This window comes from Megascapheus bottae, chromosome 15 (genome assembly GCF_031878675.1).
Source record: "Megascapheus bottae isolate mThoBot1 chromosome 15, mThoBot2.hap1, whole genome shotgun sequence".
Lineage (NCBI taxonomy): Eukaryota > Metazoa > Chordata > Mammalia > Rodentia > Geomyidae > Megascapheus > Megascapheus bottae.
This window is the reverse complement of record NC_143523.1, coordinates 39,846,577-39,865,847: the sequence shown is the minus strand read 5'-3', so window position 1 is coordinate 39,865,847 and position 19,271 is coordinate 39,846,577. Positions and strand designations below refer to the sequence as shown.

The 19,271-nt window shown below is 37.2% G+C and overlaps 1 long non-coding RNA gene across 1 annotated transcript in view; it reads right to left on the bottom strand.

Moving 5' to 3' along the window:
• Nucleotides 1-19,271, bottom strand: part of LOC150054191 (uncharacterized) — a 184,363-nt gene that overhangs the window by 120,533 nt on the left and 44,559 nt on the right. The window contains exon 2 of the long non-coding RNA XR_016537926.1: nucleotides 8,675-8,778. This is a non-coding gene — a long non-coding RNA (uncharacterized LOC150054191). The remainder of the gene's footprint in view (nucleotides 1-8,674; nucleotides 8,779-19,271) is intronic.

Below are 19,271 nucleotides of genomic sequence, written 5' to 3'. Positions count from 1 at the left end.
AACCCAAGGTATATCAAATTAAGATGAGTGAGGGAAGGGGTGGATCATTAGGGTAGGGGAGATAGGTGAGGATGTGGAAAGGGGTGACATTGATTAAGATACATTGTATTCATAAACAGCTTTGGCAAATGGCGATTATACAATTATTTAAAGATAACCTTTCAATCTTTGAAAAAATAAAATATAAGCTTAAATATAAGCCTAAAATGTAAGTTTGCATATAAATCTAAAGCCAAAACATGTAAGTTTAAAGATCATTTTAAAATAGTTCTTCATTATCTCTGTCTGTAGACAGCCCAGTTGCTAAGCAAATAAGGGAAATTACTGATGGGTTTGGCATATAAGCATCTCAAACCCTTATAGGAAAGCAGCCACATAAGAAAAACAAAGAAATTTTGTGTATACTCACAAGGCTATTGTCCATCCAAGGAATAAAAGAAGAGCAAAACACTCAAGAGGAGAACTCATACTGTAACTTGCATTATAGGTTATAGCCAGAATTTAGTTGAATTCATACTTACAGCAAAATTATGAAAGAAATCTCTCAAGGAGCAAACTGATTCACCTGTTCTGTTTCCTTTCCTGCTCCACAGAATCCACCTACAGTAGTATTAGGTCTAGTAAGGATACCACACCAAAGCACTAAGAACCTTAAGTTGCCCTTAGAATCAGAGGCAATGATCTATAAACTGTATCATGGCAGATCTTGTGTGTCAATCACCAGAGTAGGGCTGGTTGTTATAAGTGAAGTAACTACAAAGCAGCAATGGGCCTCAGGAGATAGTTGGACCAGGAAGCCAACTCATATATTCAAGACAGAATGGTAACAATTTGAACTGCACCCCCCCAAAAATGTTATTGGTTCCATATGCTATAATTTATATTAAACCAAATCTGTAGTATTGTATAGAAAGATGGGTACACTTTAGAACAGGTTAATTCTTTTTCAGGCTTGTTCTGCCATTAATGTATAATCTTTATCTCTATCTTAATTAAAATTCAGTCTAATTTCTAACAAAATGGAGTCCCTGACCCAGGTGAATACACTAAGCTGCTTTAAGGCAGTGGTTTGTTTATCATAACCTCCAGGTAAACCGAAGGCTACTTTCATGTTGTCTTTCCACTTACAGAGTCAGGCTGCTGATACTCATTTCTTTGTTTTCCATTCACATAATTAAATTTGTGCACTTTATGTCACATGTAATGAACATTTTAACTTTCAATATTCTATCAAAATTCTAATCCATCAACAATGGAATGTGTACGTCAACAGTCAGAAGCAAAAGTTCAATTCGAACACACCCTTTATTTCAGTTGATCAACCTTACAGAAAAGAGAGGACAGAGAAAGAAAGTAATCACAGTGGTACATGCTTTGAAACAAAATCTTTGGAACCCTCTAAAGGAATTCTAAGCAATGATTATAATGAAAAGAACAACCATTAGGGGCGTTAACTAATCTAAGTCACAGAGAAAATATGTGTTCACTCTGGATTCTAAGCAGCTGTTTAAAACAGAAATGAAAGCACTAAGGAGTTGCATGTTTTCCTGTGGAAGGCACACATCCATGGAGGCCTCTTAGGTTAGAAAATGGATCAGGGAAGAACTAAAACACGTCGGAGATGAGAAGAAAACAAAAATCTGAAAACCACAAAATGGAAGATCAAGCCCAATACCATATGAATGGAACTTGAAAAAGAGGAAGAGGGTGAGAAATGGAAGGGAAGAGACAAGGAAGAAGGTGGGAGGATAGAGAGAATATGTTGGGTTATAGCTTAGAAATTAGCAAGATCATCATAACTAAACTCAGTGGTTAAAAATTATCAGTCATGAGGCTAAATGAAAGGACCTACAAGATACAGGAACAAGGTGTGACTGTTGTTCTTAATGTACTATGTTATTTCTCATCTCTTTTGTTGTCTCTTGGTTATTTCATATTGTTAGAGTATCTTATCTTGTTATCTGATATATTGTATATATGTTTATTTGAAATAGGATAGGAAAGGGGCAAAACAAGATGAGGGGAGGGGATGGGAGAGGTTAATGGGAACAAAAACATGAGAAGGGGTAGCAATGATTGTTAAGTAATGTACTTTCTATCTAGCCAATATAATGTAACTCTTCTATTAATTACAATAAAAATTCCATAAAAAAAAACTATCAGTCAGCTAGGCACTGGTAGCTCATGTCTGTAATCCTAGCCATTGGAGAGGCTGAAGTCTGAGGACAAGCAGGAAAGCCTGTGAGGCACTTATCTTCAAAGAACAACAAAAAATTAAAAAGCCAGAAATGGCTCTGTGGTTCAAATGGTAGAATGCTAGCCTTGAACAACAACAACAAAAGTTTGGTAACAGCACCTAGGCCCTGTTTTCAAGCCCTAGGACACACACACACACATACACACACACACACACACACACACACACACACACACACACACACACACACACACCAAAAATTTGCATTGTCAAGAGGGATCTCCAGACAATAGCTACATGCAATATGGTTCCTAGAAGGGACCCAGAATAGAAATAATTGCTGTTAGGGAAAAAAAAAAACTAAGTATCTGAGAAATTGTGGTTGTCGTGTGAAATTTGTTTAATAATATATCAGTGTCATTTAATTGTGACAATTTAACAATGAGGTTAATACTAAGTACACTTGAAGTCACATGTGCCAAAGCTGTTATATCCTGATAATTTTTCTTTAGATATAAAAGTATTCTAAAACGATTTCTTTAAAAGACAACAGTCTAGAAACATACCTTTCTGGTAACTTTCTTCCAAGAAAAACCTTGGGAACACAGCTTCAAGGATCACATTCTGACTTCAAGATATGTAATAATAAGATAAATATTTATAGAAAAAATATTGGCACAGGTCATGATACCACTGAGGAATATTCTTTTAGTCACATGTAAGTTATCTACCAAATAAGAAATTGGAATTCTGTGTGGAAAGATATATTTTTACCATTAATAAAAATTTGAAATGTAGCCTTGTTTATTGAATCAAGGCAAGAAATCAAACATCCTTCTGTTTATTTACAAATTACCTGGAAAATGTAGTCTTAATCAACTATTACCAATTAAGTCTCTCCTTAAGCATACTAAATGCCTGTACCTAGAGAAAGCCAAGAATATCAGACCAAATGTAATTAATTAACACTTCATGCTAAGTAGACAAATAAGCTTGCCTCTATAAAGAAGAAAAAATTAAAAGAACTTCCTTGCCACTCCTTTTACTACTATCAATAAAACTGAAATAACATTAAGCAGAAAGGGGTTGGGTGGTAAAAGAATCATTTTATGCATGACTCAGTCACCAAATGATACATAAGCTGCTTAACAAAGGCCCTGAAAGACAGGTTTAGGAAAAGAATATACTCCTGTTACTTCACCCCTCTCCCTGTGTCCGGAAAGGTACCTCAGATGTTTTTTTTGCAACCATCTTCCATCTCCCATCTGGTAGCTGAACCTGAAAGCTTTGAAAGGGACCTAAAGATTTCAGTGGCCATTTGAGTTCACATAAAACCAGGACACTTTCAAAAGGAATCTCTTTAATGTCAGGTTTGAGTCAAGGTTTTAATTTCACAGTAGATTTAACAGAAGAGATTTAATTTTGCCAAATTAAAAACACATGCCTTACAACAAACCCCAAACCCTCCAGGAGTGAACTCAGACAGAAAAAGTTTGATAAGAGCCTTGGTGATGTTAAGATATCCTACTTTAAAAAATCTCGGAAGCTTGGGATAGTGGAAAATGGAGAATTAACACTCTCTAAATAATTAATTAATTAAAAAAATTTTAAAGATGGTTCTTAATGACTGGAGACAATTTCTCCAATCAAAGGACACTCCTCTCTCTTTAGCCCGTACCTCCACAGTCCACTTGTATATTTGTATAACACAAATGGCATCCCAGCAACTTTCAGAAATGAAGAGGGAGAGAATGATGGCTAATATTAGAAACCAAAAATATGCTGCTCTCATCTAGGCATATGGGCTCTGGTGAGATAGTAAGGACATAATATAGGAATCTATAACATAAAGGAAACAGGACGGAGGCAGAAGGACAGGAGAGGAATCACGCACTGAAATAAGCTAATAAGAAAAAAAAGATGCTGTATATTGAGTAATTGATTTTTGGTCTGTTTTTTGTTTTTGTTTGTTTATGGGACGCTGAAGAATCAAACCCAGACCCTCATGTATGCTAGGCTCTACCCCTTCCGTGTCCTTAGAATAACTGACTAGCGGTTCATACTGATGTATCACTATCATGTGGCAGATATGCTGATGGACCTTTATATATTTTATCCTTCTCACAATAGTACTGCAGTTTACATAACTTTCAATTTGTAAAAATAGAAAGGCCCAGTGTCGCTGGAGCTAATTGTCTTATCTTTTGCAAGTCTAGTAGAAGACAAAAAATCCCCAGTCAGTTTAACCCTTTGAATCTTTGCCTTTCTGTATTATTTGATCTTACCTGTCAAAGGAAGAAATATATTCAGTCAGATAAAGAACATTCAAACACACTCACAATAAGTGCATACTCTCGAATCCCCCCCCCCATCTAAGCTTTAAACTCCTTAAGACAAGTCTTGTGCTTCTAAAGAAAATCATTTTCGTTAGATTTACATTAATACGATGAATCAGAACACATGCCTCCACACACGAAAAAAATTGAATTTGTAGAAGTTAAATGAAGGCATTCCACCAATAAAATAAAACAAAAGGGTGCTCTTCTGTGCAGTTAAAAATGGTTATGCTAATTTGTAGAGGTATATTATGATTATAATATTTGTTGCATGCAAATTACAAATCAACTAAAATTACTAAGTAAGGGAATTGATAGGTCAATAAGGAGCACAAAAGAAACTGAACACTGATCTCTATTTCTGATTAGGCTTCAGGTAGCAGACAGCACTCTTTTTTAGCAAACAATGTGAGCATTTAGTTAGCATATAAAATAAACTGTTAGAAGGAATTGTAATGCTGCTGAGGAAATGAAAGCTTGATAAGTCAAAATCAAGGAAATTCTGGAAAGTAAGTCCAAGATTCCGTGCTATCTTCTCTCACCATGTTATTTATATATATTTCATTAATTAAGTGAAAAGAATATTTAAAAGTCAAGGAAAAGTGGTGGTTATGAAAGCATCCACGAATTGAGGTCTCGTGGCTGAGGAGACAAAAACAGCATCAGGGCTGCTGATTCAGATGCTCCTTGAGAAGCCCAGGGCCTCTAAAACAAGAAGGTTCAAGGTCAGATCAAGAAGCAGTGGGCATCTGCTTAATGGCCTCAGCTACACAAGGAGAGAGGCTAAAAAGGTAATAAGGAATAACTGGAAATGGAGGGCAAGTTTAGTGATGCAGAAAATCAATTCTAATGGTGCATAAAAATAAAACTTGGAGCTCAGGACCCCACAACAAAGAGAAGGCCCCAGACTTACAGAAAGCACTTGGAGAAATGCATATCAAGGGGGAAATTATTCAAAGGGAAGAAGACACTGGATCCAAACCAGATCTTCAGCTATAGTCCTTGTCAGACTTTCAGGTTGGAATCAGAATGAGACATTCTACCCTTCAGTTTCTGATGAGATAGAATGACTCTGTGATAGATAGATAGATAGATAGATAGATAGATAGATAGATAGATAGATAGATAGATAGATAGATAGATGATAGAGTATACCATGCTATACATATATGCATATCTATATGATATTCATATAGATACACACATGTCATGATATACATCTATACTATTTGATATACATTGTGGAGAAGAACCTATCAAACTTTAGCCAGTATACTGACAAAATGTATCTAGAGAAAATAATCGCTTGATGAACAGAAACACACCAACAGGTAACCAGATTATTAAAAGAGCAGCCATTAAGTCAGGTGCCAGTGAGTCATGCCTGTAATCTCAGCTGGTTTAGAGGGCTGTAGTTCAAAACTAGCCTAGGAAGAAAAGTTCTAGAGACTTCATTTCCAAAATAATAGGCAAAAAGCTGAGCAGGAGGTGTGGCTCCAGTAGCAGAACACCAGCTGAACAAATAAGTCTTGTAGGCAGTATAACCCTAAATTCATAAGGAAAAGTCAATAGGGAGAATTAGAGAAAATTGGAGCTTAAAATAAGATACAAGTGTTAGAAATGAAAATAATCCATAGTTGAAATGAACAAAAAGATATCCCAAAAGTAGATTGGACCCAAGATAATAAATATTGATAAGTCTGAAAATCCATCAGTAAAAACTATAATATATAAAGAGGAAGAAAAGATGAAAAAACGTGATAAGGTGAAGGTGACACGTGAAATTCAATGGGAAAAGCTCGGAAATTTTCATTCAGAACCAGAAGGAAAAAAAAAAAAAGCAGGCCTGAGAATATGTGGTGAGACAACAGACAAATAGTTTTCAAGCTTGACAAAACAAGTTTCTTGAGTGCTACTGATCTGAGCCATGATGATGCAAGAATGAAAAAGACATGTAAGATTAAAATGGCTATAAACCAAGAACAAGGAGCAAATCATTTAAAAAAGTAAACCCAGAGAAAAAAGATTAATTTCAAGTAGCAACAATAAGAGACCAATAGCCAGAAGAGAGAATGCCAGAAAACTGTGGAATGGCATTTTAAACTGTTAAGAGAAAATATCAACCAGAGAAGAATTCTAAATTCAGGAAATAGATCTTTCAAAATTGAAGGCTCATGAGAAGAGCCAAATCCATCACCAGTAGATGCTCATAAAAGAAATATTAAATAAGATTTTTTAGTCACAGGAAAACTGACAATAAAAAAAGCTCAGAATTTCAAGGAGAGTCCATACACAAACAATAATATCATGATTAAAATAGTGCAGAATGTATCAGAAAGAATGGCATTGTCCCATCTGTAAGGAAATGGGCAGACTTGGGAAAAAGTGTAAATGAAGAAAGCCAGACCAAAACAAACACAGTACATGGTCTACCTCATTTGTAAAAAGTAGATTATATCTAGGATATTCTTAACAGAAGATCACAACAGCTCAATAGCTAAATGCAGATAACCACATAAAATGACCTCCAAGAAATAGAAGCAAGAGCATTCTATGGTGTAGTTTTCAGTTACTTATTTATTTGTTATTTTCCTATGTTTTATGCCCTGCTATCACTTTTTTCTTTGTGTACCCTTTATCTTATATATGAATTTATCTGGTGTGCAGAAAGGAAGGGGAATTACAAAACCATCCGGATTAAGGGTCAATCAATGCAATAGTGATAATCACTAGAATCTATGTTAGAAATTTACTTCACAACTTGGGGAGGGGGCAGTGCCAGGATCAGGAAGTGGGAGAAACTGAGGAACGGGTTAACACTGGTCATAAACAAATGTACTCATTACTTTACTTATATAACTATACCCCACTCTGTACATCACCTTTACAATAAAAAATGTGTAGAAATGAAATTCATTGTAGTGTTAACACAAAAGAAACAAGGTGGACAGTGGAAATATTTTAAGTATATCATCATATCTAGGAATCAATAAAAGAATTGCACTTAAGGATTCATGTTGTAATTTCCAAGATAACTAAACAAAATAGAGACTTTATTGACTAATAGAAAATAACATTGAACCTAGATGTCCCTCAGTTGATGAGTGGATCAACAAGATGTGGTATTTGTACACAAAGGAATTCTATGCTGCTGTCAGAAAGAATGACATTGCCCCATTTGTTAGGAAATGGAAAGACTTAGAAAAAATCATATTCAGTGAAGTAAGCCAGACTCAAAGGAACTTAGGCTCAATGGTTTCCCTCATTTGTCATAATCAGTAGAAACCTTGGGCTCTCCTAGCAGAGATTTACAGTAGAGCAAAATCTTGATACAAAAGGCCATATAGTATGACGCTAAATGAAAGGATCTCTAGGATATAGAAACATAAGCCACATAATGAATGATTGTTGTCCTTAATGTACTATGTTATCTCTCATCCCTTTTGCTGTCCCTTGGTTATCTCATATTGTTACAGTATCTCACTTTGTTACCTGATATGTCGGATATATTTGTATTTGGTTATTTGAAATTGGATAGGGAAGAGGGGAAAACAAGATGAGGGGTGGGAGTGGGGGGAGGGAAATGGGGACCAAGACATGGGAAAGGGTATCAATGTATGTGAATTAATGCACCTTCTATCTGGCCAATATTATGTAACCCTTCTATTAATTGCAATAAAAAATATATGAAAAAAAAAAAGAAAACAGATTTGGAAAGGAGTGAACTGACAATCAGTGCAATCCCCTGAAAATCCATCCATCTCATACCAAAAAAAAAAAAAAGAAAGAAAATAACATTGAAGAAAACATTGAAGAAAGCATTGCTTATCTAAAAATAGGTAAGGACTTGTGTAAAAGCTATATGTAAAATAGGTCATGGAAATAAAAGACAAAATTAAGATGACAATTATGAAACTGCATAAATGATGTGATTTCAGTTAAATTAGAAGGGTTACTTTTATAGACAGCAATTCGAATTTTAAAATATTGCAAAGCTCCTTTTTCAAAAGTTTCTTCTTTCAAAAGAGTTAATGGTTATGGCTGAAGTCATCTGTCTAGCAAGCAGAAGGCCCTGAGTTCAAACTCCAGTACCACCACTACCAAAGAAAACAAGCAATCATATTATATTAGATGGTCTTACCTCATCTAATCCATTGTTTTTCTCAGGAAAATGGCAAATCCTAGAGTTAATGGAATTCAGTTATCCAGGATACAGAATGAAACAGCAGAAGCACAATGGTAAACCTGGAAAGTAACAAGGAGAAAGAAAGAAACAGGTGAGTGAGGATTTTTAATAATATAAAATTGCTAGTAAAACTAAAACATCATAAAAGTCAAATATTTTTAAAAGGTAACAAGGTCTAAAAGAGAAAAACTGAAATCCACAGTGGGAGGTAAGAAAATTGTCAGCAATGTCAGTTGTAATTCACTTGAGAAGAAGATGGAATAGGAAATGCTGGGTTTATTTTTGGGGCTATGAAAAATATGATCAATTATACAAAATATCCCAAGGCAGAAGCTCAAGAGGCCAGCAAACACTGAAGAAATCTTTCATGGCATACTTTGAAGGCCCCTAAAGTTTCAAAACACTAAGGGAATTGTCAGCCTGAAACCAGATTTTTTTCCCTAGCATTGATTCAACAATGACTCACCTTTGTTTAAACTAATTGTGGAGCCACAGATCAAATGATGATCCAGTAAAACAAACCAATGTTGACAGAAACAATACATCAAATAATGCATCTCCATCTCTGAAATCCTTTGATAAAGGGCTCCACAACTATGAGATTTACAAAATGCTAACTCGTTTAATGAACTGGACAAATGCATATACAAGGTTAATTAAATTTAACGTGAAAGAGAAAACTCAAAGAATGTGGAGGGAACTCTGAAGTTTTAAATGTTTACTTTTATTTATTTTTGTCCTTATCTCTTAAAACCATTTTGAATTTCCTCCACCTCCCTATCTATATCAACAAGTAAATTTTTCAAACAAGAACATGGTATTAAAAAAAATACAATCCACAAACTCCCATTTGCCTCTAAACATTTGTTTTTTCTCTTTGCCTACTCAGGACTATTCATTATCAAGTTATCATACCCTCCTTTCATTCCATCTTATCTTATGGCACTGGGGAAATTTGTAAATCTCTATGTAAAACAGAACTGAGCTTGGTTAGATTAGAAAAGGAAGGACTTACTTGCATGCTCTACCTCCTACTTTAGTTTAGCCCTATCCATCTATTCATCATATATCTAACTAGTAGATCTGCATGCCTCTTCAATACATCGTATAGCCTTTTTCTGGTAGTAGTGATGTTTGAACTGAGACACCACACTTATTGGGCTTGCTTGCTCACCTCCTGAGCCGAATCTCCAGCTGTGGCTTCTGCAGATTATTTTGGAATCTGATTGACTTATTCTGCCAAAGCTGTTCTCCAAACTCAATCTTCCTGCCATGACTCCCCTAGGGCTTAGATAATATGTAGAAGCCATCAGAGTCTACATTGCACTTACATACACTTCAGGATCTTATTGGCTATTCTAGTAGGCCTTTGCTTTTGCATATAAAACACTAAAATCATCTTATCAGTGTTTACAAATAACATGCTAGGATTTTGGTTGGAATTGAATTGAATCTATAAACAAGTTAGGAAGAATCCACATGTTGACAGCCTTTCAACCGTGAATATTAAATAGCTTCATTTACTCAGATGGAATTTTGTATATCTTTGATAGTTTTATACATCTATAGTTTATTCCTGCAAAATAGTTTAACTCATCCTTTTTTCAAGTATTAAGTACTAACCTATAGCAAAGTACTTAGTTTGTAAATATAAACTTTGTATGGTGTGACCTTGTGAATTATAGTAGATTTGTGATGATTCCTTGGGTCTCTACATAGACAAATCATTTCATAAATGAGCAGAGTTTCATCGCCTCTCTCCCAGCATGTATGCTTAGGTTTACACATCCACAGCACAACGTTAGAGGAGTAGGAAAAAGATACCTTTATAGGGTTCATGGTTGTAGGAAGAAATGTATCTGGTTTCTCACCATTACGTTTAATAGTTGCTCTAGGCTATGTTGTAGGGTTTCATAAATGCTCGAGCTCAGAAACTTCCCTTTCCCATTTGCTGTGGTGATGGGTTTCATTGACTTTTTTCAGGAAGTGTGTTTAATTCTGAAAATCTGAACTATTTCCACTAGTTCATTCTGTACTGTTAGATTCAAAGTATACTAAACAGTTTTATGGGGGTAGGGAGAGGGACACTTGGAGAAAAAACATGGGAAGGGGTATCAATTTTCAAGAAGTAATGTACCCACTAACTAATAAATGTAACTGTAACCCGCCTATATATCACCCTGAGAATAAAATACATTTGAAAGAGAAAAAAAGGAAATACTGAGTCTAAAAACTTCTTTTCTGCAGTGGTTTTGGAATTAGTGTAAGCTTGGTCTCAGAGAATGAACTGGGAAGTATTCTGCTTATTTCAAAAAATTTAATGAGCTGGGTGCTGTGGCTCCCACCTGTATTCCTAGCTACTCAGGAGGCTGAGATCTGAGGATTGAGCTTCAAAGCCAGCCTGGGCACTAAAGACCATGAGACTCTTATCTCCAATTAGCCACTTGAAAAGTGAAAGTGGCACTGTGGCTTAAGGGGTAGGGCAGTAGCCTTGAGCTGAAGAGCTCGTGGACAGTGCCCAGCCCCAGACTCAAGCCCCATGACTGACAAAAAATAAATTAAAAAATTAATGAGCATGGAAATAAGCAATTCTTGCTTAAATGCTTATTAAAACTCACCAGTAGAAATACCATCTAGAACTGGTTCTTTCTTTTAGAGAAAGTTATGAGTTATTAATTAAAATGTTTAATGAATGTAAGAGTGTTCTGTTATCTATTTCTGTGTGATTTTGTGATTTGTCTTAAGAAAATTGATCCTAAAATTCACCAATGTCTTAGTAAGTATCACCTAAGAGGCATCAAAACTTGCATCCCTTTGTGGACTCACAAAGAAAACTGATTTAAACTGTGCATTGATTCTGAAATTGCTGTTCACATTCTAAAGTGAACAAACTTCCCAATTAAAGCCAACTGATTGAGCTCCACATGAAAAGATTATATGAAACTGGTGAGATATGTCTAAGGAGCCTCAGCTGTCTGAACTCAGACACCAAATATAAGGGTATGAAGAAAGACTTTAAAGTGAGTCCAACCTCAGTTTTAGACCAATGGCACCTTCTTGCAAGCAACTAAACTAGAATTGTTCACCTGAGTCTCTTTGAACTAACTGAGTCACTAAGACAGGAGACATCATAAGAAACTATTATTGTTTCAAGACATGGCATTTGGGGTTGCCATACACAATCCATAACTAGTTTCAATAACTGCTTTCCTGGCTGGTTGTGGAATTAAATTAGATTATGCAACTAAAGCACTTAACGTAGACCTGAACCCCGGTCAGCCCTCAATAAATGTTAGCACTTGAACTGGATGAAATTCTGAGCAAAGCTAATAAGGAAAGAGAGCTGAAGACCCAGAAAACCTAGCAGAATAGAGCATACAACTTGGCACAGATTTGGCTGATGTCCAATGAAGACCTGAAATAACAGGAAAGTGGTCTTTTTTTAATCTTTTATTTTTATCTTTAAATATTTGAGCAAAAGGATAACCATTCAACAAATCAGTTTATAATAATTGTTAATCATTTTGTTGATCTTTATCAATATCATCCTTTTTCCATTATTCTCCCCATTCTTCTCAACCCTCAATCTTCCTAGGATATTCATTGAATATTCTGATTGCATTCCCCCTTCCTTCCTTTTATCATTCATCTACCCACCTCCCTTGACTTCACCCCTTTTAAGTGCTAGTTTCCTGGTTCCCATTCTTTTGGACATTTTCTAAGGAATTATAGTTTGAATTCTTCCCTGCAAATACCATACTTTGATTACAATGCTGTGTGTGTTTACTTGTATATTTATAAAGAGCTCTAGTTTCCATATGTGAAAGAAAATGTCTGTCCTTTGTCTCTCTGGATCTGACTTACTTCATTCAACATAATTTCTTCCAGGTCCATCCATTACTGTACAAATGATATATCATTCTTCCTAAAGGATGAATAACACACATGTTGTCTTGATCCATTTGTCCATTGAGAGGCAGCTGAGTGCCATACCTTGGCTATGATGAATAATACAGCAATGAACATGGTTTTGCTCATGGCTTTACTGTATCATAATCTGCAATATTTTGGGAAAATGCCCTGGGGTGGTATTGTTGGATTATAGGGTACTTCTAAGTTTAATTTTTTGAGGAATCTTTAAAGTGTTTTCCAGAGTAGAGCAGTTCACATCCCCCACCACCATTTCCTTCCTCCCACAATCGACATCTGTTGTTATTTGTATTATTGATGACGGCCATTCTCACTGAGGTGAGATGAAATTTCAGTGCTTTAATTTGTATTTCCTTTAGGGCCAGAGATGTTGCATGTAGGACTGGCCCATTAGCCTGGATAGATATTTTAGGATTCCAATATGTTAACTATGACAGAGTCCTTATTTGCTAAAATCATGAATGGAGCTTACTCTGAAGGAAAACATTGGTGCCATTTTTTGCATTTCTTTCATGTGGTAGACATCATTTTGTTTTAAATGTTTTGTATACTTGGATCAGCAGGTCAGTTACATGATAACTGTGCTGTGTGTTATCAGTTCTCTCTTACTCTGGCTCTGATATTATCCTTTGAATAGGTTTCTCTAATGTAATTAGGAGTTGGTAAGTCTCATATGAAAACTGATAGTGCCAAAAGAAAAACACTATATTGATTTTTAAAGGGGAGTAAATTACAAGACTAAAATTTTATTAACGTCAAATAGATGAATATTTCTTTCAAGTCAGATTCTACCAGTAAGAAAGGACATGAGAAAAGGAAGGGGGAGATAAAAAGCAATTCTCAATTATCGGAAGTCAAAAAGAAACAAAGATGTATTCATGCAAAGAGCTCAAAGAAGACAACTCATTCTTGTCCTAAATAAAACATGGGATCTTCATAGGCATGCATATTAGAAAAGACCACAATCAATTATCTAAGACAGAACATGAAAGCAGATACGTGATTTCCCTAGGTATAGCAGATTTCTTTAAACTATGTTCTCAAGTTGAACTATAATTCAAAGTTATTTTTGAAGTTTTCATACTTGAAGATAATAGCCCTCTGTGATTGATAAGATGAAACAATGCTTTGAAACACATGCTCTTCTATTCTTTGAAACTTACTTTTATAGTGCATCACTGAAAAAGATGCAACTGAAAATCAAAAGTCATGGAATTAGTACAGGGATGAGTCACTATTTGATGTCATTTTGTTAGCCCATGAGGCAGGTCACAGTAAGTTCAATAAAGATCAACTTTTTCCCTTCCCTACTACCTTGCCTTTGAGCTTATTTCTTCTAAGTGCATTTGACAGGGCCATCCAAACTTCCCATAATATCCTTCACAATGCGTAGTACTTTCTATTTCATGACCCATGAGATGCTCTGTCGGAGACATTCACCCCCTCCCTGAATTCTTAGTGTAAGAATGTGCCTGCATCTTGTAATTAGGTCACTAACCAACACATGCCTGCTTGCGTTGATATACAAACATCCTACCACCTGGCCTCTACCCAGAAGAAACACCCTACTACTGGACCCCCTACCCTGAACAGTTCCTATACCCCAACCCCCTCTGCCTCTCCTGAAGAGGCATATAAACCCCTGTGTAAAAAATAAAATTTGCCACTTGATCAGGACACTTGTCTTGCTGCCTTCTTCGTGTCTCCTCTCCCTTTCATTCTTCCCAACGTGCGGCTCGAGTGCCTGAGGAACGCTGTCTTCCAGGAAAACTTGGATCCAAGTGATTGTGTGACCAGCTCGGAGTGGCCCCCCCGAGACATCTCGGTCAACTCTGAGAGTGGAGACGGCGAAAGGTAAGTGACTGGCCATGGGACAGGCATCATCATCACAGGAATCGTTCATAGGCTCTCAAGACTCAAGGAACTTGGGTTAAAAAGAAAGACTTAAAGGCATTTTTCGATTACCTAGAAGAATTATGTCCTTGGTTCCCCAAGGAGGGAACGATTAACGAGGTTAAATGGCAAAGAGTTGGAGATTGTTAATTAAGAAGATTCATGTTTTTATAAGAATTTTCATGTAATTATTGCAATTGTGGTCAAATAAGGAACATTTTCTGCTTGAAAATGCAGCATAGTGCATGCTTGGCCATGTACACTGTAAATAGCCTTTACCAAATGTGTTTGACAAGGAATTGTTTTATGTAGATAAAATGATCATTGATCTTAAAAATTGCCTTTTTTACAATTCCCCTACACCCTGATGATATTTTGTTGGCAGCTCAGGACAGGCCAGATCTACTTTCTAAAGCCTTTCTTAACCTTGGACTGCAAATAGCTCCTGATAAAGTCAATGTCATGTTGACTGCCTCCATACCCTTCGATATTCAATGGCATTATTTAAAATTGCCTAATAATATCTTTTTGCCCCTCAATGATATTCTGCGAGGAGACTCTGACCCCTTCTCCCCCCACAAGCTTACAGCAGGACTGCCTCCATACCCTGTCCCTGAGGAGCTACAATCTCCTGCCTCTTAGGCCTTAAGTTCCCAGCTCCTAGAAACTGCCACAAGCCCCAGCTCCTGGGTGTAGCTGGCCTAGCAGCATCTTAGCAATTGGCAAGCCCCTTGTCCTAGCCAGACCCATCCAGCCTCTGCTCTTAAAGAGGACCTGCCCTGTAATCTCTAGGGAGAGACAAGATACGGATGTTGTGACATTCTATGATGACTGCATTAGTTATGAAAAAATTGGCATAGAACCGCTCCCCCAATTCTAGGGGCCACAGTCTAATCACATGGAGAGCAGTGGCCTACTGGTGGGAAAGACAATTGGAGCTACTAAAATTAATAGGGATCAGGCAAATACAAGTTTCAAATACAGGTTTCTTCATGATCTCCCCGCAGTAAATATGCTCATGGGAACCACCCAACTAGGGCTCCCAAGTCTTTCATCAATTCCTAATAATTTGTATATTTATGCTATTGAGATAAAAGGTTGCTTTTTTTTCTAGAAACAGTGGTTTTCCTTTAACAACCTTTTTTTTGTAAAAGATGCCCAAGTGAAAAGCAAAGGCCTCTGGAGGTAAGTATCAGCCGACCCCCTGTCTGTGTTTTGTTTTGTTTTTAAGAAAGTGCACGGTGGGCCTAAAACAGAGAGAAAAGAAGGCTGGATGCAGCATGCTCTCTAAGGCCTGGGTGGTCAAGGGATGCCTTGACCCCCCCCTTCTGAGTTTCTTGTGGATAAAAGGGCATGCCTGAGAGTCCCACCAGCAAGACATGTCTAAATCTAAAAATAGCTGTTTGGTGAAAACATTCATCTGAGCTCATGTTTTTGTGTTAAGTGTATCTGATTAAGTCCAATTTTCTTGTTATATGTCAAAAAGTCTCTGCTTCTCTGTCTTGCTCGTGTTACATATTTTTCCTTGTCCAGTTTTGTCTTTAAAATTGGTACCAGTTCTAAATATGGATCCTTATGGTTTTTCTCTATGTACTCAAGCACACATCCTTGTTATCTATTTGGATATTTCTGGGAAGTAAAAATTTTGGCCCCACTCAGGCCTGGTATGGCCCCTCCCAATTGGCTTCTTTTTCCTACAACCTGCTCAAGTGACAGTCTGGAGACACTTGGTGGCAGGGCACAAACTTCAGTCTTAGTTCTCCTAAGTTTAAGACTACCACCCAACTTTCATCTGTAAAAGGTATTATGGTAGTATGTTTAATATCAGGAACTAGCTCTGAAAAAATAAATTTCAGCTAGTCACTTTGTTAGAAAGCTTTGTTTTAAAAAACCTGGTTGTCACCTCCAAGAATAAGATTGGCCAAAAAAAAAAAACCCTCATGATACTAAAATTTCCGGAAAATGAACGGCCGATATTAATTTTGTGTGCTTTAAGATCTTTGGGTATGAATGTGTGTGTGAATGGGTATGAGTGAACATTGTTCAAGGTTAAATTGTCAGCATACTATGTAAAACAATGGATAAATTTATACCTAAACACAAAGGCAATTGGGTAATTCTAAGTTTAAACTTCAAGAAAAGTATTAGGTTTAAATGTTTCCTATGTCTCAAAGGATTATTGCATTGTTTTAAAGAGAAACTGGTAAAAAGTATTTTTCTAGATCCTGAAATCTGCATTTAAAAAATCTGGTATTGCAATGCATACAGCTGTTTACATTGCAAACATTGTATCCTGTTTAGCACAGAGGTATTAGGGAATTTGGAATTTATTACTTTAAGTTAAAGTTCGGAGACATGTATTAGAGATTTAACTGTAAATTGTTTATCAATGTCAGAAACTTTTCCTGTCTTTTAAAACTGTTTAGGTAATCAAATGCCAAGAGAAAGGACAGGAAAACTTAGGATCATCTTTGTCCTTTTTTCCTTGCAGACTGACACTGAAAATCTGATGGTAAAATCTGGGTAATGTGATTAGTATTTTAAAGGAATGTTTAAAGGTTTATCTCCATGCAATTGGGTGTATTTTAAAAAAGGAAGGAAACTAAGTCCAGACTTAGACTTTTGGTGCACTGTTGTCTGTAGTTCATGCATTAGGGAGAAACTGTTATTTGAGTTTAAACTGTTGTTGGAGTTCTAGGCAGTAATCTAGACTGCAAAAAGAAAGAAAGAAAAAAAAGAAGCCTTTTCTAAAAGGCATGGGGAGTGCCTTGAGCCTTAGGGGGCCTGAAGACAAAAGGAGTTCTTTGTGCCCTTAAAGGTTTTTCACTTGTAAATAAAGGCTAAGGTGTTAATTGATTAAGCTAGTATCAGTAAAAGTTTTTAAGAACTTTGGAAATGAGCTTCTGAACAATATTTGAAAGTAAAGTTGTCCTAAATGTTTAGGACTACCAAAATGATTGCTTAATTGCTATTTAGCCTGCTCTTGTAAGTCTCCTTATAGCAATTTCCAGCTGGCCCATGGAGAAGGAGAGCAATCGTTATTCAGATGTAACTGGCTCTTACCAGGTTCCAGGTAAGATCATGCTTAGAGACTACTTCTGTGTTGACCACCTTGTTGCTTTAATTGGAGTAACGTAGCCTTTTGTAGGACTCATTGATCTGAAAGCTGCAGTTTCGAGCCAACCCGGGCAAAGCAAAGTCCCTGTGAGACTGTGGTGTCTAATCTGGCAGCAGAGTGCTATTGAGGCAGAGTTGCTTTGGAGCTCAAAGTGGCCGAGTGCTAGCCTTGAGCTGGAGAGCTGAGAGACAGCACCCAGACCCTGAGTTCAAGTCCAGCAATCAACAAAGTGAAATTCCAATGGGATGTTCATCCCTGTGTGGAGAGACACTATTGGGACGAAAGCAATGAAGCATCCAGATGCAGAAAACCTCTGCTTGGATGGCAGAGATGGTGTCAGATCCTAGAGTCACTCGTGCTTGGCCATTCAATATTAATCAGAGCCAGGAGGTCATAGAATAGTTTGTAAGCATGCCTTACTAATGCCCGTGCCTTTATTTTTTATTTATTTATTTTTTTGCCAGTCCTGGGCTTGAGCTCAGGGCCTGAGCACCGTCCTTGGACTTTCTCAAGGATAGAGCTCTACCACTTGAGGTTCAGCACCACTTCCGGCTTTTTTTTTTCTATGTATGTGGTACCAAGGAATCGAACCCGGGTCTTCAAGCATGCTAGGCAAGCACTTTAACCACTAGGCCAAATTCCCAGCCCCTGCCCGTGCCTTTAATAACTGGGCAGGAACTTGTCAATCATCTGTGACAGCGGGTAGTTTAAAGTCCTAACTAGCGAATTCAGGAAAGTTTGTGGATCTGAGGCTTGTGTCCCTATTGATCTGTTTAGATCTGGCAACTGAAGCATAGTTAAAGTCACAGGGACTAAGTTCCCCAGAGAATCAGGACAATGCCTTTACAAATGGGTGCTAAGTAAGCTAAACTATTGTAGCCAAAGAAGGTTTGTGCAGTTGTTAAATGCTGAATATGATCTCTAGTTTGGATCAAATCATTGTTCCTGATAGCTAATCCTGGCAACTCCTTGGTAAAACAGACTAAATTTTTTAAGGTCCCTGGTCAAGTACAGAAACAATGCCCCTGAGTCAGCTTGAAGAAGTTACAGAAGCTGAATCTCCGTCCATCAATCCCCTTTAGATAAAGGGACCAGGGAATCATTGGGAGAATTCACCGAAGTCAGGCCTTAGGTTAAGCTTCTTTAACCAGTTTGCGCAGAAATTTGGAGTTCCTGAGAGATGAAGCTGCTGCCACATATTCTGTCCTGCCTGATTCCATCACCACTGCACAGCTGTTTCCTGAGAGGACTGCAAATAAAAACTCTTGGTGATGGGACATTCTTGTGCTAAACTCAAAGTCCCCTAGGTGGTTGCAGCCATTATGGTGACTCTGGATGGGTGAATTTTCCATTCAGTGCTGAACAGCCTAGACGTGGGAGATGCTAAATGGGTATGAGGACTATGGGGCCCCCAGAGGAACGGTAATCCCCACCTGAGGGATACGCACCTGCAGTTGACAGGTGTAGGCATCTGCGTGAGGTGCAGCTAAGACTGCAAGGAGATGGCCTAAACGGCCATCAGTATTGCCTAAATCCTCACCCCTCACTTATTTTAAGATGAAGGGAGGAGATGTCGGAGACATTCTCCCCCTCCCTGAATTCTTAGTGTAA